This window comes from Scophthalmus maximus, chromosome 18 (genome assembly GCF_022379125.1).
Source record: "Scophthalmus maximus strain ysfricsl-2021 chromosome 18, ASM2237912v1, whole genome shotgun sequence".
Taxonomy (NCBI): domain Eukaryota; kingdom Metazoa; phylum Chordata; class Actinopteri; order Pleuronectiformes; family Scophthalmidae; genus Scophthalmus; species Scophthalmus maximus.
In genome coordinates this window covers 2399300-2416997 of record NC_061532.1, presented here as the reverse complement: position 1 = coordinate 2416997, position 17698 = coordinate 2399300, and the positions used below count along the sequence as shown (strand labels likewise).

Sequence of the window (17698 nt, the reverse complement as noted above, 5' to 3'; positions counted from 1 at the left end):
TCAGCTATAGCCCCATACAAGAAAAGCAACAACATCCAAACTAATTAACAAACACAACTAGGAAAAGCAGCAGGGAACGTCATGGATGCAGTAACACAGGGGATCGTTCCTGGCATTGTTGGGAGAAAAGTTTAGCTGCAGAAAGCTGAATGACTTCATAAAGAAAACTTAACTTTGAGAACAAATTCCAATCTGTTTAGTTTTTGTTGTTTTTATCTCAAGACAGTTTAATTTGATAATATTGTATACTGTGTAGTCTGTTAAAGACTTCTTCTCTGTATGGGCGCTGTCTGTTAACATAATAACAAGCAGAATCACATTCATTGAACATCACAGGTAACAGGTAGCCTCTCCCCCATTCCACCTCCTGCTCGCAGAGCAGCCAGGGCTAGAAAGCGCTCAACTCAAGTGTCACCTCGGCCAAGAGCTTTCCATCCCGGGTCGTTCCTCCAGGTGTGCAAACGTCCCTGTCTGTCACTCTTGCAGTCGGAATCAGACTGCCGGCTGCGCGCGGTACCAGGTCCTGTGACCCCTTCTCCTTCACTGCTGCCTCCTGCTCCTGCCACTATCTCAGAGCCTCCCTCCCCGCAGGTGCTCAATCACTGATCTCATCTGCACAGTCACACACTGTCTCACAGGAGGCAAGACAGCTGAGTGGGACTTGTTTAAAGGGCTCATATTATGCCCCCTTTTACACAAGTTACATTGGTTTTCAGGTGTGTGCACTACATGTCTTTGCCATTCCATGTCAAAACACCTCAAGGATCAAGCCACAGAGCACCCTCCTCTTTCTGTATAAACAGCCCTGTGAGACTATGGTCGATTCTAGCGCTTTCCTGCTCACATCTCGCCCCCCTCCTCTCCGTGGGCTGGCAGACACCCCAGATAACCGAATATATGTGGAGGCAGGCTGAAAAGGTGCCTGGAGCATAATATGGGCCCTTTAAACATGATGGGTTGCATCCTAACAGGAGAGGAACTGATACATTAATTTGGTTCCCCCAGAAGACATTGTCCAACATCCTGGCTCTGTATTTCATAACCCTTTTTCTGACAGTGCGGGTCCTTCTGGTTCTGGTTTTGCTATTGTTCCTCAAACCCACTCTTACATTCATGTTTAGATCACTGACAGGCAGTGTGCATTATCAAAATCCTCTCACAGTCCAGTGAGTCCACACAGAAACAATTACATCACATTTCAAACCATTTTTTCTATTTCTGCTGTTTTAATCAGCCAAATTCTGTTTGCTTAATGTAAGATCCCTCACCAATAATTCTCAGACCTTTTATCAGTCACTATGTCTACATATGACAGAGTTGTTCTTGTTTGTGATTTTAATATTCATGTTTGTTGCCCCTCGTCCTCCACTTTTACCTCTGATTTTATCAAACTTTTAGATTCCAATAATATGATCCAATATGTTAAGCAGCCAAGCCATGACAATGGGCATACACTAGACCTTGTGACCTCCCATGGTTTCTGTGTAGATGATGTGAGCTCGTTGGATTTTGCCATCTCAGATCACAATGCAGTGCTTTTCCAGGTTACACTCCTCTCTCCTGACCCCAATCCACCTACAGTGATTCGCTCCCTGCCCCTAAATTCATTTGCTGTCCCGCGTTTCTGCCAAGCTTTTTATTCCTCAAACGCATTTTTAAATACCAGTGAACAACTTGGCCTCTCTGTAGAGGGGCTTGTCAGTTTTTTTAACAGTTCCTGCACAAATATTTTAGACTCTATAGCTCCTGTCCATTGCAAATCACTAAAACATGCTTCTCTGTCATGGTTCAATGAGTAAATAAGGATCTTAAAGAGACAATGCAGGAAGGCTGAGCGGAAATGGAAAAAGGATAGACTCAATGCCTCCCTAGGCTCTTTTAAAAGTCTAATGTCCACCTATCAGCACACAGTCAAAGAAGCTAGGTATAAATTTTTCTCCAATTTGATCGCCAAACAGGCTCACAATCCCAGAATCCTTTTCTAAACCTAACCCCAACCCAAAATCTGTTATTGGTCCCCCGCCTAGCCAACCAGTTGAATCCACCCCAGAGGACTGTGCCGAATTTCTTAATTACTTTTATATTTAAATAGTTGAGATTCCGATCAATTTAACTCTGTATTTGTTGAAACTAATGTTAAAGTATGCCCGACCTCAACACTCACCCACTTCAACAAAATCTCTCTGTCAACCCTAGAATGCACTGTTGCACTTTCTAAATCTTCCACCTGCCCTTCAGACTGTATTCCGACTTGGTTTTTAAAAGCTGTATTTCAGACGGTTGGTCCAGATATTTTATCCATTATTATTGCTCTCTGTAATCTGGTGTATTCCCATCCAATTTTAAACATAGAACTATTTACCCCCTTTTAAAGAAACCCTCTCTAGATCCCTCTGTATTAAGTAATTTTAGACACATCTTCAAGTTGCCATTTTTATCAAAGATCTGGCTTCCGCTCCCTACATAGTACAGAGACTGCTCTGGTCAAGGTCACCAACAACCTAAGTTTTCCAGCCGACTCTGGCCTGTACTCTGTTTTAATTCTCCTTTACCTCAACTCAGCCTTCGACACAGTGGACCTCAGTGTCTTGATCAGCCGTCTGAAAAACGATGTAAAAACGAATAAAGGTTTATTTCTTATCTATCGGACATGTCCTTCTCAGTTAAGCTTGGAGATGCCTAATCTGATTGTGCTCCTCTCTTTTGTGGGGTCCCCCAAAGATCTATTTGGCCCCCTCTTGTTCACCATTTTCATGCTACCCCTGGGACAAATTATGCATAATCACAATGTCAATTTGCATTGCTATGCAGATGATACCCAATTATATGGCCTGGTACTACAGATGGTAAATGGACTGTATTTATATAGTGCTTTTCTATTCATATAGAGCACTCAAAGCACTTTACAGGAAAGTCACATCCACCACAGTGCTGCTATTTATCGCGCAATTACAGTTACATTCATACAGCCATCAGAGGCAAGTTAGGGGTTAAGTGTCTTGCCCAAGGACACAGCGGCATTTGGACTGGCAGAAGCTGGGATCGAACCGCCAACCTTCGGGTTGGTGGACGCTGAGTCCTGAGCCATGGCCGCCCATAGCCGCCCGCCAGATGCGTCCAATACAAGCAGGATGAGAAATCTCTCATCTAGTCTGGGTGCATTATCTGACAATGTTAAACAAGAGGCCTGCAACCTTGGTTTTGTTTTTGACTTATAGCTGTCCGTTGACACTCATGTAAGTAAAGTGCTGCAGTCCTGATTTGCCCAACTGAGACAGCTATCCAAGGTCAGGTCATTCTTGTATTGTGCAGACTTGGAAAAGGTCATGAATTATTTTATCTCTTCGAGACTTGACTACTGCAATGCACTTTATTCTGGTATGAGCAGTCGAATATCCAGAGACTACAACTGATTCAGAATGCTACTGCCAGGTTTTTAACAAATTCTAAGAGATGCAACAAAATTACACCTGTCCTTGCCGCCCTTCACTGGTTACCGGTTATTTTTAGGATTGATTTTAAAATTTGACTGCTAGCTTTTAAAGCCTTGAATGATCTGGCTTCTGACTACATCTGTGATCTGCTGACTCGTTATGAGCCTGGTCGCTGCCTGAGATCCTCCAGCAGGACCCTATTAATGGTTCCAAAATCTTGCCTTGTCACCAAAGGTAACCGGGCTTTTGCTGTACGAATGTCCCTGCCTGTAGGTCTCAGGCAGGCAAACTTAGTTTCCTCTATTAAATCGCTTCTTAAGACTCACTTTCATCATTTTTACTTTTACATAACTGATGTATTGTTTTAATTATCTTAACTATTTTATCTTGTGTATCTTAATCTAACTAAAATGCCATGAGACAGCTAGGAAATGTGTTTGTCAAAATTAATCTTGTATTAGCAAGCATGTATTTATACTGTAGAGGTGAATGTGTTGTTTCACAAGAATTAAGAGGTTGAGGAGGAGTCGTCTCTCATCTTACTGAGGCTTTATCCATAGTGCGGTGAAAAATTATTCCTCTCTTCTCTTTCTCCCTTCCCCACACTCTATTCCTCAATCTCTCCCAACCATTACCTGATTTGATTTACGGTTTTGATTGTTTTAAATGCTGCTTTGTAGTGATGTCCAGGTCAAAGTTTTTTACTACCCTCACCGTCTAACCTGCAAAAATAAGCTCTTACCTATGACTTACTACCCCAGACCCTAGTCTTTCTCTCATGGTGTTGGCTGTTGTTTTCATCAGTTGTGATACTCACCAAGTAACTGTTGAGATTGTGAGTAAGTCCTTCAAACTAAAAAACAACATATTTTGTCCAGTTTTCTTGTTGGCTTTCAGCACATCCCACATTGGCATTTATTCATCTGACACCCCTAAAGACCTTCTTCCACTGCAGACATTTACCTCGACTTGACAGAAGGACAAGCACAGCCATCACTAATATCATACAGTAAATGTTTGTAATACTCTATTCAAGGGTTCCAGTCATGACAGTGAGCTCACAAATGAATGTGAGTACAATCACAGATGACGATCAACCAACTAGAAAAATAAGACCTAACTGGTCTTAACCAAAATAATAATAATTTGTTAAAGCTCCATTGAGCGGCTCATCGAGGATCTCCTCCGGCGACAGACGGAGCTGTGTTCCTAGTTTATGTATCTGGGGCCTGCTGGTAACCAACTTCAACTGCACCTTCTCCAACATTTTGGGCGTCTGTAGTTAAGGGTTGCAAAAAGGCTCTCTCTACCTCTCTACGACCCGCTTGTTATCGGCGATGATGACCGTAATGATATCCGTAAATCGCACCCACCTTGTCCTTCCCCTCAAGCCCCTCCTCTACAGGCCAAAACAGTGACAGAGAGTTGAAACTGAAAACTGTTCAATTGTAAAATTCCTGACAGCGTAAAAAAAAATACTGTCATTGAAAAAAGATAGACATCAAGAAAAAATGTCAAAATTGAAATCGAAAAACCCATCATGATGCATAAAAATATCAAAATTAAATAAAATAGTATGATTCTGAGATAAGGCATAGTGGTTAGCACTTTCGCCTCACAGCAAGAAGGTTCTGGGTTTGAATCCTGGTTCAACCAGGGCCTTCTTTGTGGAGATTGCATGTTCTCCCTGTGTATGCGTGGGTTCTCTCCAGGTTCTCCGGCTTCCTCCCACAGTCCAATGACATGCAGAATGGGGTTAGGTTCATTGGAGACTATAAATTGACCGTAGGTGTGAATGTGAGAGTGAATGGTTATCCGTCTCTGTATGTGGCCCTGTGATAGGCTGGTGACCTGTCCAGGGTGTACCCCGCCTCTCGCCCAATGTTAGCTGGGATTGGCTCCAGCCCCCCCCACCCTGACCCTTAACTGGATAAAGCGATGGATGGATTGTGAGATTACTTGTTTGTTTTATTTTCCGGTTGAACATTTTTCAGTGCCAAAACTAGTTTTTACAATGCCAATTTTTATTTTCAATATCTCAGTTTACCGTCACTGTTCTAGCGTTCATATGGGAACAGCCACAGGGAACCTTTTGTGTTCTGTTTCACCCGAGTACGAGGTTATTGTTAATAATTAGACAGGACACGTGAGATGCGGCCAATTCACCAGCAGAACAATCAGTTGCACACAGAATGCTCTTGTTTTAATAATTAAAATGAATCTACTCATGTGCATATTTGCATAAATTAAATGAATATTTGTTCTGCAAGGCTTGGCAAATACATGCCCGTCACCGCAGTGGATGTGCATGGTCGTGATTGGCAAAGTCTGTTGTCCTCCAGGAGCAGTAATCTCCATACTGCGGCAGTAACGCAGCACAGTTCCACTGCGGTCTGTGTGTGTGGCCCTATTCTGTGTGATGTAGTGGATTTCCTCTCCATGCAGCCGCTATTTTATGTGATTAAAGTGGTGTACATTCTTTTTGGGCATGTCGTCCTGTGGGGTTTGACCCTGCAGCCCCTGACCTCTAGGGGGCAACCTTCAGCACTGTAATCACAACATATCCCAGACATCATCTCCATCTCTACCCCCTGGTCCCCTTTGAGGTGAGAGCAAATGAACCGGAGCACAATATAATTCGTATTGATTGCTCTGTGCTCTGACTTCAAAATGGATGTTATCATATTCTCATTATTGGGTATTGCTGCACTACATAACTCTGCACGGGATAACGTATAGCCTGATTTGAAGCAGAAAATCTGAAAGAAGATGAAAGAAATGAATGTGTAGTTGTGTTATTCTCGTTTGAGACAGGCCATTTTCGCTGATTAATTCACAGCTTTCCTACAGTAGAGGAAGTAAACTAAGCGTGGAAGTTTGTGCAAACAGTTTCTGCAGGCATCCTTACTCTATGATGTCGATGATGCTGTTCGAACAAACTGGGTTACTTCGCCCCCTGATGCATCATAAGAACAACACTGTACTGCAGTATTAGTAGCAGTATTCAGAGTGGTTGGTTAAATTTGTATTTTTTTATTAATTGACATGAAAAAGAAATAATGTCTTCATGAAAATATATCAAAGGAGAAAGAATTTGTGTGTTAAATTTGTAGCACAGTTGGCAGATTTGATCTGATTTGGCAGTTTGTAAAGAAGACCCTCATTGAACCAATGGCAGTGTGATTGCAAAGACATACGGCACAATTATGAAAGCATAAGAAAATCGAATATGTGATTAACAGAGCATGTGTAGATGTTTGCACAAAAAGATGCAGTTTACACTCAGGTTAACTTAAGTATTGAGGTGCACATTTTACATATCAATTAATTGTAAGTACTGGACCATCAGTTTTTTAACCCGATAGTTGGGAAAGTCAGGGGATCACCAAAATATCAAAATTCTGGACGGAACTTGAAAATCAATAGCAGTTTATATAAATATACAAATATCAACATTACATTGCTTAAATTGATAAACCATGAATTTTCCCTTTTGGTGCAGACGGGGATTTTATTTCAATGAACATGTACTTTAAAGAGCAGATATATATGTTGTCAAAGAACATATAACTTAAAATGTATTTTTTGCTGACCTTTAAGGTGCGTGAGCATCATCTATAGTGACATTTTACAGTGGAGCTTATTTCCTGCACAACCTTGATAAACAAAATGATTCGCGAACCAACACAGTTTGGTCTCAAAATACATAACACCATTAAAAAATGTATGCACTTTTTCCTATTTCCTCTATGCAAATACGAAACCTACTTATCAAGCAAATACACAGGATTTTCCCTAATGCATCCTTCAACAACAAATACAGAATGTCTCACAAGTACAAAAAAATTCATTTGATGTGGGTTTTGGCACAATTTGAGCAGAGCAGATTGAACAGCTGAGGATGACACGTCAGGGCTGAACTCCAGGTCCAGATCATTGCATCTCCACCTGGATTTTGGCTGTGGTGAGATTTAAATTCGATTTTATTTTTATAAGGCAGAATAAAACTTTGGAACTTAATGTTCTGCCCTGATCAACAGTTTTGGGGCCTCGAATGTCGTTTTCCCACGTCTTAGGGTTTTCTATGATTCTGGTTTAAGATTTGATGAATACATCAACTCAGTTGTCAACACTGGGTTGTTCCATCCTGGATAATTTGCAAACTTTTTATCATTTATGTATGTTAGGAATTTGAAAAGTATAGTCCATGCCCTATCTCACATGCATTTGCTTAGTGGTGTGACTCCTCACTGGCACCAGGAGAAAGACCTTATCTCCCCTGTACTGGCTTATTTTTTATCTATTACTAGGGGAGTATAGAATTGATTTCAAGATTTTTTAGTTTTGCTTCTTCAACCACAAGACCATTTAAAGTTATTTGGCCTGACTTGATTGGACGATACCGATATTTCTCTGATAAGCTTATATCAGCCAAAAGTATTGACCCTTCACTTATTATAAGCTGATGGATTCTTTCCTCCAAAGTTTTAGCTGTATTATTTGGGCAAACGTTCCCAGCAGCATTGAGCCCAGTCGGGCATTGACCTCCGGATCTTTGCAGTATTACACAGCTCAACTCCAAACCTGAAGGAGGCCTCATTCTCTGAGACAGCTATTTGATGGCATAGTTCCTCATGTGGAGCTCTGGCTCAGTGGTGGTCACGGTTTACATAACCGGGTTTTGACTTTCAGATTCAAGGCACCTCTCTCTCTAGGTCCACACTCTCAGTGGGCTGGTTTTAATTAACTGAGGATAGGAGCAATTTTACACTGACAAGTTATGTTTTATTCTGATCTGTGGGCATATTTCAATTTAGCACGCAGTTTCACTCCTGGATGCCAGACTCTGTGTTCCATTTGTCATGCAAACTAGAAACTGGATGAGCCTCTCACCAGGCTGAGAGCAGTCAGTGCATTTGTTCAGACATTACTATAGTGTTATAGTTTGTAATTCAGAATGGGTGGAGGCAGTAAATGTTCCCATCTCATTTTCTGGTCTATGTAATCTTCACCAAAGTATGTTTTTTCCATTGTAGAGTAGATCTAACATTTGTGATTGGCCTTTTGGTTTTAATCTGAATTCCACTTTCTACTTTACAGATACTGTGTGTGCAAAAAGAAGTATCCAGGTGCTAAAAACCACCTCTTGCAGTCATGAGGAATAGAGGGTATGTATTTGTGTTGTCAATTTCTCATATTATGATGTATTAACATATACTCTGTTTAAATTGTGTTTCTGGTATGTGGGAAAGACTGTTTATGACAGGTAATAATTAGCTGAGCCTGGAGTAGGAAAGCAGATGAAGGAAGTGTGGGTTACAAGGGGGTTAATGAACAGCTGGTTTATTAGGGGTAGTAAGACATTTGGGCCAGGAAGAAGGATTCAGAGAGATGATAAGGCCAACATTCTTGTTGACCCGGTCGCCTTGGCTTGGCTATTTAAGATGTCTTTTCTGTATGATCTGGGTCAGACCTCTGAACCATTCCATGGTGAAGGAGCCCTGAACCAGCTTTACAGACTCTGTTGTACTACTTGTTGAATTCAATTAAATATTACTTGTAGACAAACTTGTTATATTTGAATGATTGTTTGTTCATTTCTCGAGGAAATCAAGATTTCCACCACAGTATTGAGCTCTCATTCACACAAAACAACACCCCCATCGCTTTGCAGATAAACATACTGAATATGGCCAATAAGGGCGGTGGGTGTCCGGTTTTAGGTTTAGTATTTCTCAAAGTTCAGGCAAAATCATTTGGCTGCACCCACAAAGGTAAATGGACTGTAGATAGCGCTAATTATATCAACCGCTCCAAACTGCTTCGCACAGCATCGCTATATACCACAGTGTTTTTTTCTGTCACATTCATACACTGCTGGAATAGCAGAGAAAATGTATGGTTAAGTCCCTTGCGCAAGGACACTTCGGCATTCCTCCTGAGCCGCTGTTGCTGGAAGATAGCTCAGCTCAAAGCTTTCGGCACACAGTGCAGAGCCCTCACCACACACCACATTCAGTACTCAGTCATGTGAAGCAGTGCTCATAAGTTGTTTTTCTGCACTAATATTCTGAATATAAGAAGGACCAGTTTCAGTGGACTGGACAAAGTCCTTTTTATTCATAATTTGTGTAGTTGTTCTAGAGCTTTCGGACATTTCACAGTTTTCATCAACAGTTGAAGTTGTTATTGAGGTGTTAGTGTTCAAACTTTTCATTATGCTGAACTTTTTCCTTAAAGACTATTGTTTATAATTATGGTTGTGTCATGGTCATGGAGCTAATTTTTTAAAACTTTTTTAGCTTTTAAAAGCTGTATCGTATTTAATGTGGACACCTTGGACTGATGTCCCTGTCTAGCTGTGCTGCCTGCCCCTCTGTTTACCTGTCCTGATTTAAATGTCTGATGAGACCTGCTGTAGCCTCACCACCACATGCTGTTAGTTTAGCACTAGTCTCAGCTGGGTGAGGGTGGAGTAGAGTGCAGGTAGGCAGAGCAGTAAATCCACAGCATGCTCATGCATCTTAGCTCTCTCCCTCCCTCTCTCTTCCTCTTTCCCTCAAGGTTTTCTGAGCTATGTCCCTAGTCATACACATTCTGTGGCACGTGATAAATCTTACCTCTCATATGTCTTCTCATGGGTCAGCACCTTCGCTGCTTTATAGGCTTCTGAAATGAAATGACAGTTCCACTCTGAAATATCATCAAATTAAGACTGCTGGCACATGTAAACAATGCAAATATACACAAAAATTCATAAATCATATGTCTTACTCTCCCATTAAAACTTTGTTGACCCTGTAATATTTAGAGCTTGTATTGTGTGGATGAGCATTTTTAACTGATACTACATTAGTCATATCTCAGCTTCTCCCCACATTGATGACATTTTTGATGTTGTATGCATTAGGTTCTGAAAATCTATTTTAATAAATCACGTGTGGTTTTATGGTAGTTTAGGTCACAAATAAACACAGGCACTTGGGGTTCAGTAGATGGTAACATGCCATTTCACTGCAATGATTGCATTTATGGATTAGGAGATTATCAAAAGTCAGTTTAAAATATAATTTACATTATAAACAAAACAATTAAGACAAAAACATACTTCAAAATGTTATCTTATAGTATTTTAGGTTTTATTTCTTCTTTATATTCACTTGCTTTTCCCACTTAGATTTTTCATGTATAAAAAATTTAACGTTAACAATGTTGTGGCTTTTGTCTATATTTATATTTTATTTTCTTTTATCTACAATTTTTCAAAAGAAGAGAAAACCATTTCAGTACATATAGTTTGTTGAAACATTGACTGAAGTTGAAGACGCTAGCCCTGTATAGCCGACAAAGTTTGAGGTTTTTTCCCATCTTTTTTCAACTCACCCTTATGGCATTATGCGATTTAATGTTCCACATTGAAGATGATCCATTGTGCCTAAGGTTTGTTCTCCACTGTGAAAGTGGAAGCTAGCTAGCTAGGCTGACTGATTTTCAGCAGAAAATTTGCAAGATAGGTATTATTTTCGGACTGGAGGTTAGCATTGATTCCCTCTTGACATTATTGTTTCAATTAATTTTATTTCAATGGTAGCTAAGTCATTGCCAACATCCACACAGTGTTATGTTCGTCCTTCATTATACAGAGGAGGGGATCTTGCCGAGCAGTAAATCCACTCTCTACCTCTTTCCCTCCAGCTGACGCATTAGCTGTCTCGCTGTCGAGACTGATTAGTCTATGGCAACTGCAAAAAATTATAGCAATGTGGAGTCCTGTAAGAGCATCAGTCTGCAAGATGGTTTATTGCATGTTAAGATGGATCATTTACAGTGGCCATCCACACAGATCAATCAAAAACAGTATGGACAGCATCCCTCGAAAACAGAAAGTCTAACTTAACCAGATAAGTATCAGAATCACCCAGGATATGTACTGATGTGTTAGCAAAACTTTACTTAATGTCAGTTTGACTTTGAAGGTACTATAAGCAATGAATCACCTTTTTCTGGCCCCATGTGAGTGGATTGTAATGTAACTTAAAGATCTTCCCCAACTTTCTCACGTGGACAGATTTCTATCTTCAGGATAAATTTTGGAAGATCCAAAGGATGTGACATTGATTGCTGCCTTTAAATGAGGTTGTGTTAATTGTGTTCATGAAATCTGTATATATAAACGCCCCTTTCTCGTGGTGCTCATGACCTCGGTAAGTTACATTCAATCTTGTGTATGTCAAGTCACAGTTTTCACAATTTTTGTTGTTGAGCTCAGAATACACGCTTGCAACTAACTACAGAGTGCAAGAATATACACAAGGGCCAGCAACAGAATGCTTTACTGAACAGACACAGATGTCATTAACAAGGTTACATACAGTATAGAACCTTTAACACCAGCAACATGTTATTAATACATGTTTTTAGTTTCTGTCAGGAGTGCTGCAAGAAAAAGTCCTCAGTTTAAAGTAACAGTTCTGCAGATTGATAGAGCAAGAGTCACACTTGAACAGGGAGAAGGCAGAGAAAAAAATATCTCTGGAGCTGTGGAAATCTGTGTGCAGAGCTAGAGAGTCAAACACTGTGGATGGAATTCATTGAAAGGAAATATGAAAAGCTTCATTGTAGCATTCGCATAAGGAATCAAGATAGTGCACAAGTACTGTACACAGATACTGTTAAGGCTCACATCTATTGAAAGAGAGGTGTATCTCTGAAACCAGCTATTTCCCTCTGTTTAAATTATCATCTGTCAGTGCAAATTTAGGCTGCTGCTGGAATTTGAATTTTCAGATTTACCATAAAAATCTCCCACCCCGTCCTTCCAATATTATTTGAAATTTTGGCCTAGCCACCAATATTCTAATTTCTCTTTGTTCAGTTGCATTAAGGCAGCTCTGTGTAGTGAACAACGATGGAGAAGGAAAACTTTAAAGATATTGATAGACACAAAGTTGCCTTTCCAGCTGGCATTTTTAGTATGGATATAGAAATTACCTGGATTTCGATTTGTATCAACTTTTTTGACGTGAGCTCATCTCTTAGCAACCCTGCAGATGAAAGCAGATTAAAAGTGGGACGTCCTCAGAGGAATCATCATTTTGATCCTGTTTGTGACTCTGCCTGTCCTCGCTGATGTCTTTCCCTCCAGTGCAGGCCCTGGCAATGAGCAAGTGGTAATAACTTTATGATGATAAAATTACCTCTGATTCAATTCAAAACGCCAAACGCTTTGCCCTGGCAAATCTTACACCCTGGATGCTCTTATGAGTGTCAGGGCATCAAAGGTGGCTGCCCTGTTGTGTCTTAAATGTTACAGAGCAACTATGAAAGCCTCATACACCTTCAGGCATCCAAATATTTTTGCCTGATCCCAACACAATAGAATAAATTGTTTTGTCGGCCTTTTTATGGATTGATGCTGTTCCCTCTCAGCTTGCGGGGCAAAGCTCTGCTATGGTCTAATGAGGCAGAGGACAACCTGAAATCAATAGCTGCTCGCAGCACAATGCAATGACAACAGCCCCAACAGAGGACTCCAGTAATTAAATGTATTTCGCCATGTGAAACGGCTGGCTGGTTAAAGGTTGGAGAGTTGTTTTACAGAGTTTGTCTGAATGTAGGTTAAGTCTATTTTTCTTGTCAGGCCTTAGCTCTTACTTTTGCCAGCTGTGCGATGCTTTGAGTGTGCAGGGTAATGCATCCTCTGGCCTTGTTGATCTTAACACATACAGGCTCAGTGCATTCCCTGTATGTAGTGTAGTATTTACCTTGACAAATCCACAATGGGCATTCACTGGCCTTACCAAACAGATAATCCCAGCTGACATTGGGCGAGAGACAGGGTACACAGACACACAACCATTCCCTTTTGGATCGATAGACATCGGAAATAACATTTCTCACTCCTCTACTCTGTATATGATCACACTATCATAATAAGGCAATCAGGTCACTCTTCTGTAGAGCCAAACCTTTATATTTCTGTTATATTGGCCGATATGAGCCTTTCACAGACTTATCAATATTGGTATTCATGTTTGTCAAAATGAAAACTTATTTCAGACTAGACCGTGCGAAAAATATGTAGATTTATGTTTTTTTTAAATCTCAATATCAGGCCTCAATTACACTTCTTTATCTTAAATATTTGATAATGAAATCTTAGGAATCATTGTAATTTTTATAAATAAATATAACTTTATTGGACATTATATTTGGATTAGGAATCTTTTTACTCCCCAATATCGGTATTGGCATTGACACCCAAAAATCCACACCATCAGGCTACTCTCTTTTCTGTTGCTTGTTACATGAATCAGATATCAGAAATGTACTTTGCATTTCATTTCTTCACTGCGGTAACTGTATAGCTCCTCTTTCCATTCTAAGAAACTTAATCAGTAAAAGATAAAAACAATTACACAGACATACAGATTATTAATGGTATTTTAAAATTTACATTATTTTTACCCTGAGTTAGGGGGGGAGACTAATATATCTTGTTAAATTTATTCAATTTACTTTGTAATGAAAATAAGTGGCGAGATGGTTCACGTTCTGCAAACTTATGAAATAAATGGAAGCTTCAAAAAAGCAATATTGCCTCAGGCTTTGTTTTCTAGTTTATTTTTTATTATTAATAATGTCGCTTCTGGCATTAATAAATGTCGCTTCTTGGCGGTTCAGGCAAGCTTCCATAATTAAAGTTGATATTAAAAGACAGGCGTAGTGTGTAAGTCATGAGAGGAATGCAGCAGGGTCATCACAGCCAGCGTACTTGCAGTCACCCTCCTTGTGAACTGCCGTCACCAGGCTGAACAGGGGACAGAACACACACAAACCACCGCCCTTCACACAAGCCCTTGACTTCAGTGCTTTGGCATAATGAAATTGTCACCACCTGAGATGTGTTCAAAGGACAATAACTTGAAAGAGATTGTAAAATGTGAAATGACACCAACCTCACCTCAAGCTGTTTGTATGCTATGGGAAGGGTAAGTACCACATTACTGAAACACCTGGCAGCCATGGGACGTAGTAGGGCTCCACCAACATTATTTTTCAGCAACATTAATTTTTGGCCTTGCGGATTTCAGTCTGTATTGTGCTGACGGGAAGATTCCCACAAAAATAAATAACTGATAAAAGGCCAAAAAAAGGTGTGCAGCAACACTATGACATTTTAATGGCTATAAATAAGTTACTTATCCAACATGCAAGTGCAATCCCCTATTGTCACGCATTTCCATGGCCAAAAAAGGAAATATCTTTGCACTTCTGGCATTGCATCATAAGATGTACCAACTACACCCATCTTACAGATGCTGTAAAATGGGTTGAGCTAGTTCACTGAAATCAGTCATAGCCGGCTACTAATGTCACTGGAATCCTATGATCCTTCCGCAGCAACACTCCAGCAACTCCCAAAGTATGACTGTCGAACAAAGTGTGCACTAATGTTTAGTAATTACATTTAAACCCTTTCGAAGGCATTTTTCAGGGGGGAAAAGATTACTTCAATCCAATTTAGTTGTTTGATATCTTCATGAACCAACTTGGTTTTCTTTGGAAAGTAAGTCCACTTTATTGCAAATCACATTAAAGTCTCATTCATTCTGTAGGTGGTTTTGAACTATGATTAAATCTCAGACTGTTGGAATCACATTTTCAAATGTTACTTCACATCACTTGGTTCCACTATCAAGACCAGAGTGTGGTATATATATATACATACATACATACATACATACATATTGTGTCCAGCAGACTTTTGAAATGACATGTATGAGCAATTTCATTTTGTATTGAGGGAGAGGCGCAAAATATTTTTATTTTTGGCTGGAGTCTTTAAATATATGCTTTTATTTGAGACTTGATGATAGTAACTGACCTGGTGTTGCTGACAGCAGCAAGTTCACATCATGTCACTTCAATTTGCATACTAAACAACACAAATCTATATTGCAAAGTCTATACTGCGCAGTGTAGATTATCCCACAGTGTAAAAAAAGGTATCTGCATCATATAACTGACAGAAGTGAGAAAAATTTGATTTAAATATCCTACACAAAAAGGCAGGATGGGTCGTGGTGTGTATTTCTGGCATCTGTCTCTGTCTCCACTTTGTGTATTAGAATGGAAACTGTGCAGATTAAAAAAAGCCTATGTGTAGCAGAGCCATGTGTTGATGCACAAAACAACACAGAGGGGTGGGCTTTATCATTCAATATAAACATACCCCATCTATTATTAATGGTCCCTACTTGCTGCAGTCTTCATTGGTACAGTAGTAATGAGGCATTTTGATTCTGTCTTTCCCTGTGCCCCTCTCAAAACACACACACTGCATAAAGCTGTGGATTTTGCCTTTTTAATGCAGTGATATGAATGATTAATCATAATAAGTGAAGCTCCCAGGCTTTATGTTTTATTGCTTTCCTCCCTCACTGCTTCTGTGATATTACAGAAATGGGAAATGTGTCAGAAACAGACTGAGCCCATTAGTGACTGAGCTGAGCTTTGTTTTCTCTGAGACTCCGGACCTCTCCACCCTCGAATGAGACTCCCAGCGTCTGGCTGTATGAGACCTATAGCATTTCAATGGCTTCCACTCCATCCCCTGAATCATAATCTTATCTAGAGTTTATTTAAGGGCGACAAGATTATTTGCAGAGTCCTAAGGTTATTCACAACAAATAAAGTGAAAGTGTTCCGCAGAAGCCTCTGGGAGGGATCTACACCTCATGTCTAAACTAACTGGGATCAGAGCACAGGCAGGGCAGAAGCAGCGTCTATGATTTATTACCCTTTTCCGCTTGATAAGCTCTCGGATACTAGGGTCTCCTGAAGCTAATAGAATCCTGAGTTCAAGAAAGCACCCTATTGACAAAGACACAAAAAAAGCACTCATATACTATACATATTGATTAAGACTAACTGTTCCAGGGTCTGGTAGACACAATGCAGACAGTGACATTCCAAGAAAAGAAAAGCATAGATAGGTGTGTATCTATATTTGGATGCATTATTAATAGATAATCAGTATTTGAAGCTTGTATTAAACTATATGCTCCAGGCTCCAGGCTTTTGCTGAATGCAGTGTGCCTTACAGTAGAAGATTTACATTTATTCCGGTTTGTGTCTCCACCAGTTGCAGATTTATACATTTATATTTGTGGTCTGTAAAACCACACAATTAGCTTAATGCAGCTAAAATGTTCTGCTGAGCTGAGGTGAACTGAAGCAACACTTTTCACATCACATACACGTAGCAATTTGGTCCATTGTTCCTATGAAAAAGGTTATTTTGTAGGATTGTAAACCTCACAAATATCAAAACATTTTGATATACTCAGATATCAAACTGTCACACACTGCTTTTTTGGTGTTTTCTCTTACCTCCGTTGTGCCAGACGCTGATGCTTAGGCTCTGGACGGAAAAAGTGAAATGGATGTGTATAGGAATCTGCTGACCAAACAGAGCTTCATGCCCTGACTGGCAACAGTTGACTGGATCCCTGAGCAGATGACGGGCAGCACATTGCTGTTTTCTCCACTCTTACAGCCCTGAAGTAGGATCCTGAGAAAGAACCTGCTGAGTGTGCCTCAACCAGTGTTTACAGACCCATTTTTAAAGGCAGGGTAGGCGATTTAAAAAAAAAACCCCGCAAAGTCAATGCGTTTCCTTCCAGACCTCTGTCCAAAGCCATTCCCCCCACAACACATGAACGCACACTGCTGCCTGACTGCATCGGAGGAGACAGCCTCGAGCGGAGCATAACATCGCTAACTGACTTTTCGTGGCTCATTCACAAGTAAGAAAACACCTGACATTATCATAATAAACATGAACAATGAACATATTGTTGAAGGGCATATTTGTCAAGCTAACATATTATTGTTGGGAAAGCTCATTGAAAATAGAGTTCTGATGAACTTAGTTGCTGCTGGCTACTTAGCAATAGGCTGCTGCAGGCAAAGCTAAAACATAAACAAGGTTAGCAGAACTACGCAGCCAATGTTTGTTTTTTGAGTTTATATTTTTAGACTTCAGCGCATTACAGTCATGTTGTGTAACAACCAAACAGCTGCAGCACCTTCATAGCTTACTGCCCTTTTTTTCTGTTACTATGTATGACACAATGAAGGTGAATTTTGTACAGGAATCATAACATGTTAGAGCTTCCACGTTGAGAGTGTTGTTGGCTCAGACTATGAGTTTACTCCAGACTCAATATGATCAATATATCTAATCATGAATCTAATCA

At 40.1% G+C, this 17698-nt stretch overlaps 1 protein-coding gene across 2 annotated transcripts in view; it reads left to right on the top strand.

Moving 5' to 3' along the window:
- LOC118290692 (heparan sulfate glucosamine 3-O-sulfotransferase 5) overlaps positions 1-17698 on the top strand; it is a 78410-nt gene that overhangs the window by 34400 nt on the left and 26312 nt on the right. For both annotated transcript variants that reach the window (XM_035618506.2, XM_035618505.2), the window contains exon 2: positions 8535-8602. The gene's annotated coding sequence lies outside the window, so the exon portion shown is untranslated. The remainder of the gene's footprint in view (positions 1-8534; positions 8603-17698) is intronic.